The sequence below is a fragment of the Trifolium pratense genome, linkage group LG7 (genome assembly GCF_020283565.1).
Source record: "Trifolium pratense cultivar HEN17-A07 linkage group LG7, ARS_RC_1.1, whole genome shotgun sequence".
Classification (NCBI taxonomy): domain Eukaryota; kingdom Viridiplantae; phylum Streptophyta; class Magnoliopsida; order Fabales; family Fabaceae; genus Trifolium; species Trifolium pratense.
Window position 1 is genome coordinate 31,931,134 of NC_060065.1, and position 9,590 is coordinate 31,940,723.

A 9,590-nucleotide genomic window follows, 5' to 3' on the forward strand; every position below is an offset into this window, starting at 1 on the left:
GTATAAGATCAAATAAATAAACAATTACATGATAATTGAGAATTACAACTAGCAAGCAATGATGATGCTGATAGTACATTTGAACAGAATTATAAAATAATGAAGCAATAGGATTAAGAATCTATAAAGTCAACAATCACATTAATATAAATACTATGCAAATTTTAACAAGTGTTGAAATTAGTTGGCCATGGTAATAAGCAATAGTTAATGGTGCATCAATGCATGCAAGTTGGTTTTTGAATGTTTCAGCGTTGACATAATAACTAGCTTACACCTGCAAACAACCTTATTTGTCATTTTTTTTGGCATATTATAAGTACGAAGGAGAATGTCTACTTGCTTTATAATTGACTTGCCCTTTCCTTATGTTTTACGGTGAATATGTGCATTTTGAAATTTACAAAATCATAGTGATATGGTGCATGATACTAAATTGGCCCGCAATAAAAAAACATCGAGACATATTTAGTTCTTAAGAAACGAAAATATTGATATGGTTTTGTTTTTGGCAGATACACAAAATGGTAAAGTAATTATAAACTTATTACACACAAGTGAGAAAGTCGGAGTTTGAACTCAGTCATGACATCCGGCCTAACAGTTTTTGCTAGTTGGCTAATGTAGACTCGCTTTGTGGGGATCAAGGCTTCTTCTTTGGGCAGACCATCCTAGGACATACTGCCTGCACCTTTGGTGTACTGACCTTACGGTGCCGTACACAACCTTCGAGTGTCGAGGCTGAAGGTGCTCTTAGGCTGTGTTTGGAATAGGAGAAATAGCTGAGAGAAAGAAAGAGGCGAGAGAAGTATGTGAGAAAGTTTGCATTTCTCTTGATTGGAGCACAAGAGAAAATGATGCGACAGATTAAAATTGGCATGGGACCACCACATTTTTTATCTCCCAAAATCTGAGAAGAGATGGGAGAGGGAATATGATTGTGGCTTCTTTTACCTTTTTGTCATTTCTTTCAACTACCATTTTTTTTCTTTCTGTTTTTCTGTTTTACAGTGTGTTTGTTTAAGTAAATTTACAAAAGAGAAAAATAAGAAAGAGAGATAGCAAAAAAATTAGTTATTTCTAAAATTTGGATGAGGAGATAAATAAGGAAAGAGGGAAATATAATGGTTAATAACTTGCAAAAATAAATTTCTCTATATTAGGAGAGATTTGTGTGACAAGAAGTGAAATAAACAATTTTACAACAATACCCTCATTCAACTAGTTTATTTTCTTGTAAAAAGAGGGTAAATTTATCATTTTCTCATTTTTATTAATTTTTCTCTTCTTACTTTTCTATTCATCCAAACCATATAAAATTGCTATCTAATTTCTCTTCTATCTCTCTTCTCTCTTATTTCACTCTTCACTATTTCTCTCTTCCCTATCTCTTTGACACGTGTTAACGTTAATTAAACAACAATAATTACATGGTGACTAGTACAAGCTATTTAATTTAATTTATTTATTTATTACTAGAAAATAATTAAATTAATTTAGTTAAATTATAACTAAAATAATAGGCATAATTACATTCAAAAAAATAATATCAATTAATTTTTGGCATGAGGATAGTTTTGTCTTTTCAAAAATTAAATATACTTCTCTCTCTTCTATTTCTCTCTTCTTTCTCTTGTACCAATCAATACAACGAATCTACTTTATTTCTCATCTCTTTCTCTCTTCTCAAACTCTCTCTCTCTCACATATTTCCCTCTTTTCATTTTCTTCTCACAACCATGTTGGAACAAAATTGATTTAAAAAATGTTTGCCCCTAAATCTATAAAGGTTTTGATGATAACAAAGTATTAATAAACAATTGGAAGGACTAAAAATTTATTTTAAGTGCGCAGATATAAGCATCAGATAAGCTCTGAGTGAAGCTCAGAGGATGTGAATTCAGAAGTTCACAAGCGCTCAGAAGATGTTGGACTTCAGAAGTTACAACCTTCAGATGATGAAGTCTTCAGAACTTCTTGAGTGACTAAAGCTTCATCAACCTCTGAAGATCTTTTGGATATCTGTGAAGATTCCCTTTGCAAGTCAACTCTTCTACCAATGAAGAAAAGGACCTTTCAAGCCTGATCAGTTCAGCTACTCTTATTTTGTCTGTCCTCTTTTGAGAACGTGGGTCTTCAGACTTGTTAGCTGAATAAGGAAAGTCTTCTCTGCAGTAGTCAAAGTACCTGAAACTCTTTCTTAGTTTTGGATACAACCAAACTGCATCAAGACAGGCTGCTTGAAGACAAAAGTTTATCAACTCCAACGGTTCTTTTTGCAACGACTCTTTTCTGGTGGTATATATACTAGAAGGATCAGCTGCATTAACTACAATACAACAATTATTAAGGATTGAACGTGCGCTGAACAAACTCTGAATTCTGTGTATACAAGCTCTGAACCTCTTATCAAGTGTTTTTGCACTTTAGTCAAATACTCTGTACTCTTTGTATTTGCTCTCTTTAGGTTCATCTAAGAGCAGTTGTATATTTTCATATACTTTACTATTACTTGAGGAAACTTAAGCTTGTGTGCTTAAGTGTGAAGTCTTAAGCTTGTGTGCTTGAGCATTGTTGAGAAGTCTCTTGCTTGTGTGCTTGAGCAGGTGTAATCTTGTGTGATTATAGTGAAATCCCTTGGAAGTGCAAGGGGACTGGACTACTCTCGTTTTGTGAGAGGAACAAGTATAAATTGCTTGTGTGATCTCTCTCTCTCTCTTACTTGTTTTATTGTGTTATTTATCCGCTGCTGTTGTAGTTAAGTTAAGAACTTGAAAAGTTTTAAACTTGGCTAAAACACAATTCAACCCCCCCTTCTTGTGTTTTTCACACCTTCAATTGGTATCTAGAGCTTTGGTCTGTTACTTTCACTTAACAGTGAGACAGTAAAGATCTTGTGAGAACACTATGTCTGGAGGAGACGATAGTAGTACTAGAACTACCGGTGAAGCCGGTGAGGCCAGTGGTGCTGGTGGTGGTCCAAGAAATGCCTTTGGTTTTGACTACTTAAGTAATGAATCACATGAACATAGTGGCAATAGAAAAGCCCCTATATTCAATGGTGATGCATCATTATTTGAGTGGTGGAAGGAAAGACTGTATAGCAATATTACTGCTATTGATCATGAGTTGTGGGATTTGGTTGAGCTGGGAGTAACTTTAGAAAACTTAAATGAACATGGAAGATTGTCCATTGAGCATAGAAAGTTACTCACACCAGCTAACTTAAAAACCTACACTAAGCATCATAGAGTAAAGGATATTGTTGTTGGTGCTATTAGACGTGAGGATTATGTCAGAATAGAGAACAAGTCTACTGCTAAATCTATCTTTGACTCTATGTGTGCTACCTATGATGGTAATGAAAAGGTTCAAGAGGCTAAGGCTAGTCTCTTGATAAGGCAATATGAACTATTCACTATGCAACAAGATGAAAACATTGAGACTATGTTTACAAGGTTTCAAATCCTTGTATCTGGTCTTAAAGCTCTTAAGAGAAGTTATTCCACCTATGACCATGTTCAGAAGATTCTGAGAAGTCTTCCTATTGCTTGGAGACCTAAGGTCACTGCAATAGAGGAAGCTCAAAATCTCAAGACTCTGAGTCTTGAGGCTCTGATAAGCAATCTCAGAAGCCATGAGATGGTTCTGAACGCTGACTCAGAAGCTAAGAAGAAGTCCAAGTCTGTAGCTTTACAGTCAACTAGGACTCCTTCTAAAGCTCTTAAGACTCAGCTTCTTGACATTGAGGAGGAATCTTCTGCAGATGGTCAAGAGGAGGAAATGGGTGAAGATGAGTTTGCTTTATTCACTAAGTTTCAGCAATGGAACAGATTTAACAAAAGAAATTTCAGAGGTAACAGCTCCAGAAATTTTGTCAGCAAAAAGGATGATCAGAAGAACTGCTTCAACTGTAAGAAGCCAGGACACTTTATTGCTGATTGTCCAGAAATGTCTGCTAAAGACAAAAGCAAAAGATACAGCTCAAAGAAGCAACAATTCAAGAGCAAATTGAAAAAGAGTCTGATGGCTACTTTTGAAGAGCTATCATCTGAGGAAGAAGTTGAGGAAGAAGAAGAGGCAAATCTAGCCCTGATGGCTTCAACTGACTCAGATGCAGATTCAGAGGATGAATCAGAATCAGAATCAGATTCTGAAGTAACTGATGAGGTATTTTCTGACTGTTCTAAATCTCAACTTATAACTGCACTTAACAAGGTCATTGAGAAACATCTCAGAGTGTTAAGTAAACAAAAAGTTTTACAAGAAAAGCTTAACACTCTGACTGAACAAGCAGAACATTTTCAAGGTCTATATCAAGAAACTCTGAATAGAGTAAATGACTTTGAAAAGGGTTGTGCTGTTTGTCACAAACCTATTGATGAGCAGGAAATAGCTCTTCAACAGTTTGTGCATCTCAACCTTGGGAAGAGCAAAGCTGCTAGTAGAATTTATAATGTTTTGAGACATAGAGGAGAAGGACTTGGCTATGAATATGGTAGAACATATTCAAAGCTAAAGACCTCTGCCAAAAAGGTTGGAAAATCTTGGGTTTATTATGTTGTTCCACAAAGTGAAGAGGGAAAGAATCCTGGTAGTGTTGAAAATGACAAAGATGATCTGAGTGATTTAGAAGCTGACAGCTCAGAGGAACCCAGTTCCTCAGGATCTGGAGAAAGAAGTTCAGAAGATAGAAGTTGTTCAGAACCTGAGAACATCAGTTCAGAAGTTCTGAAAGCTTCAACATCTGAGACTTCAAATTCTGGATCCAAAGGAACTTCAGTACCTGAGGCTAGTCAATCTAAAAGATCAGAAGTTTTTAAAAGAAAAAATTCTAAATCTCAGATGGAGTACAGGACTCAGATTATTTATGATTCTAGAGTCAGTAGATGTAATCAATCAGAACATGGGATTGGTGATAGATACAAACCCTGGAATCATAAACAATCCAAATCCTGGAATAATAACAGATTTCAAAATAAAAGGTTTCAAAAAGGTCATTATTCCAAACCAAGATTTTTCTCTAACACTAGACAACATAGTAAGCATGTATGGACTAACAAGCGTGGACCCAGAAGATGGGTACCAAAAGCTGAAATAATGTATCATTCAGATTTACCAACTAGGAAAGGATATGTCCTACCTAGAGTATGGAAACAAGTCTTATGCAAAGGAAGAAGGGCTTATGTCCTAGATCAATGGCTGACAAGTTCTCAAGTTAACAATCAGAACTTGATAAATGAAGAGGAAGAATACTGGGATGACTTTATCATTAACCTTGATGAAGAGTTCTATCGCAATGATTAAAGTTGTTTCTCATACAGCCTGCCACTCAAAGAAGTATCATGAAACACTCATGGTATCTGGATAGTGGATGTTCAAGGCATATGACTGGTGACAAACAACTATTTTCTAAGCTGACTATGAAAGAAGGAGGATCTGTTGGCTTTGGAGGAAATCAAAAAGGAAAGATAATAGGTACAGGTACAGTAGGTAATTCTTCCCTATCCATTAATGATGTTTGGTTAGTTGATGGACTCAAACATAACCTATTGAGCATAAGTCAATTTTGCGACAATGGTTATGTAGTTGTCTTTAATAAGGAATCATGTACTGTGTCTAAACAATCTGATAACTCCATGGTATTCAAAGGTCTGAGAAAGAATAATGTTTATAAAATTAATCTTTCTGACTTGAATGAACAAAAAGTGTTGTGTCTTTTGACCTTGAGTGAAGAAAAATGGATCTGGCATAAGAGGTTAGGCCATGCTAACTGGAGATTAATCTCTAAGCTTAGCAAGCTTGACCTTGTCAGAGGTTTACCTAAAATCAAATATCACTCAAACACACTTTGTGGTTCATGTCAAAAAGGAAAGATTACAAAATCTTCTTTTAAACCTAAGAACATTGTCTCTACCTCAAGACCATTGGAACTTCTTCACATTGATCTTTTTGGGTCAGTTCACACTGCCTCTATCAATGGAAAGAAGTATGGATTAGTGATTGTTGATGACTACAGTAGATGGACTTGGGTAAAATTCCTAAGAACAAAAGATGAAGCTTATGATGAGTTTAGCATCTTCTGCAAACAAATTCAAAATGAAAAAGGCTACACTTTTTTAAAAGTTAGAAGTGATCATGGTGGAGAATTTGAAAATGAACCTTTTGAAAACTTTTGTGAAAAATATGGCATTCTGCATGAATTCTCTTCTCCTAGAACTCCTCAACAAAATGGGGTTGTAGAAAGGAAGAATAGAACTCTGCAAGAAATGGCCAGAACCATGATGCATGAAACAAATGTAGCAAAGTTTTTATGGGCAGAAGCTGTAAACACAGCATGTTATGTTCAAAATAGAATCTATATCAGATCTAAGTTGAACAAAACTGCTTATGAATTGTTCAAAGGAAGAAAACCTGATATTTCTTATTTTCATCAGTTTGGATGTACGTGTTACATCTTAAATAACAAAGTCCATCTAAAGAAATTTGATGCTAGAGGTTATAAGGGTATCTTTATAGGATATTCTGAACGCTCAAAAGCATACAGACTGTATATTTCTGAAACACACACTGTGGAAGAAACTATGCATGTCAAATTTGATGACAAAGAGCCTGACCAAGTGTCAGAGCTTGTGGAAGGTTTGTCTAGATTTCAGGTATCAGAGGATCAATATTCAGATATTCCAAACCACTCAGAACTGTACTTCCAACCTCTGATATTCCAACCTCTGATAACCCTCTATCTGAACTAGAGAAACATCTTAGTCCAGATCCTCTAAATAATCAAACCTTCACCCAGAAACCTTCATCACCCCCTAAACCTAAATCACCTCAACCTCAACCCCAAAAAGAATCACCTATCATCTCACCATCTGAACCTGAATCACTTATTCCTAACCCTGAACAAGCTTCAACCACAAAACAACCATTTCCAATTAAACCTGCTGAACCATCATCTCAACTTAAATCTCCTGATCAATCAAACCCTGAACCAACTTCTGAACCAATTCCTGAACCTCAACCTCAACCAAGTGTTGAATATACTTCTCCTGAGCGTATTCATACTTGTGCCCCCAAGCCTTCAGAGGCAGAAGCTGTTATTATTGACAACCCTGCTACTGAAACACCAAACCTCTCTACCATTCCCAATCCTTCACCCTCATCATCTAACCCTTTTAGTAATCTATTCACTCAATTTCATGATGACTTGGTTAGATTATCTCTGTTAAAGGACAGGTTTTTAGTATGTCCTTCTGATGTGGACCTAGAAGTGTCAAGCATTAAGGCAAGGATTTGCAATGCTTTGGATGATGCTGCTGAAGAGATTAAGGCTGTTGTTGGAAGAAGAGATCTGGATGTTATAAGCTTCATGAAGAACAGTTTGGCTAGGGCTGAGTTGAAGAGGTTAACGTCTTTCAATCATGAAGAATCTGAGCGTGCTAAGCTTGAAGCCCTTGTTGCTGCTGAACAGCGTTTGTCTGCTTTCAAGGTCTGCTGGGTTGATTCCAAGTTATTTCAGAGTCTTGAAGCTCAGAGGGTTGAGAAGGAACGTCTGGAAGAAGCTGCTGCTAGAGTTGCCCAGTTGGCAAATGAGCTACATCAAGAGGATGCCCCAGAAGAGGATGTACTGGATGTACTGAATCAGGATGATGTTCTGATGATCGATTATCCAGAGGAAGGTGAATCATCTGATAAAGGCAAAGCACCTTTGATTGAAGATCAAGCTCCTGTGGTTGTTGATCAGTTGCAGATCTTTCAAGAAGCTCTGAGGGAGCAACAAGAAGGTTTAGAAAGGCAAAGGACAGCTCACCTCAACCTGGAATCCAAAGTGGATGGTCTAGTTTCCAATGTGGGATCGCTGAATGACAAATTTGACCAACTCTTAGCTTTCCTTAAGAAACCCTAGGACTCTATGCACTTGTTTTAAGCTGTTTCTGTTTTTTTTCTTTTTTCTGAACAATTTTATTTGTCTGGTTTATGTTTCAAGATGTTTTGTTTATGTTTTCTTTACTTTGTCTGCAAAATTTCTTATTTTGGATTTTCACCTCGTTCTGTGAATTGTTTTATTTTTTTGTCTGTGCTAACTTTCTTTGATAAATAAGAACATAAGAACACAAGATGCTTTTCAACGAAAATTTTTTATTAATGATCTAACAATGTTGAGTACATTGGTAAAAAGAAAAAGAAAAAGACAACCTAATCCTAATCAGATGGATAATACTCAGAAGAAATCTCAGATTTCTCCTCAGCATCCTCTGATGAAATCTCTATGGGATCTGGGTTCTGCTCTTCTTCTTCTTCTTCTTGTTCTTCTTCTGGAACATAGCTAGCCAAGAACTCAACATAGTCAGCATCATCTTCATTCTCTTCAGCTTCAGAATCTGATGAGATGATTATAATCTCAGCCTCTTGTGGTTTCTTGTTGTCTTCTTTATCTTTCTCATCTTCTTCGCGTTTTTCGTCTTCTTTCTTTCTCCGAAACTCTGCAATGCGTGAACTAAACCTTCTCATTCTTCCTAATCTTTCTTGATTTACTCGTTTATTCTTGTTCTTACGTGAAGAAGGCATGTTAACTCGTTCACCTTTTTATAATCTTTTAAGCGCGTTGTTTTATGTCTTTGAAATAAATTCACCTTTGTAACAACCACTCTTCTTCTTTGACTGTCTTGGTTATATAAATTTTTTTTACTTTTTGATAATGACAAAAGGGGGAGTAGTTACGCATTAATTGATAAGTGATAAGTTTCAAAACTGAAACCACGCCCTTTATCTCGCTTTTATCCGTTAAGTTAAAAGTTGTTACTTTTAAGTTGTTTTACGTATTTCAAGGTGGAGACTAAGTTAGTTGAAACTGAAATAAATTTCATAAGTAAGGATAAGTTAAGAGTGCAATTTTAACTTAGCCTTATGAGACTTAGGGGGAGAGCTTGCAAACCTCTCACTCTGAAGAAAGATATGAAATTTGTTTTATTTCAAATTATCCTAATCTTATACTAAATTAAAATATCATGGATAAAACTTAGAGTTTTGGCTTTAAGGAGTATCAATCTTAGGGGGAGCTTGCAAACCTCATAAACCTAAGAGAAACATGATAAGTTAATTTAACAACAATTGTCAATTAATACTTATGTTTGTCATCATCAAAAAGGGGGAGATTGTTGGAACAAAATTGATTTAAAAAATGTTTGCCCCTAAATCTATAAAGGTTTTGATGATAACAAAGTATTAATAAACAATTGGAAGGACTAAAAATTTATTTTAAGTGCGCAGATATAAGCATCAGATAAGCTCTGAGTGAAGCTCAGAGGATGTGAATTCAGAAGTTCACAAGCGCTCAGAAGATGTTGGACTTCAGAAGTTACAACCTTCAGATGATGAAGTCTTCAGAACTTCTTGAGTGACTAAAGCTTCATCAACCTCTGAAGATCTTTTGGATATCTGTGAAGATTCCCTTTGCAAGTCAACTCTTCTACCAATGAAGAAAAGGACCTTTCAAGCCTGATCAGTTCAGCTACTCTTGTTTTGTCTGTCCTCTTTTGAGAACGTGGGTCTTCAGACTTGTTAGCTGAATAAGGAAAGTCTTCTCTGCA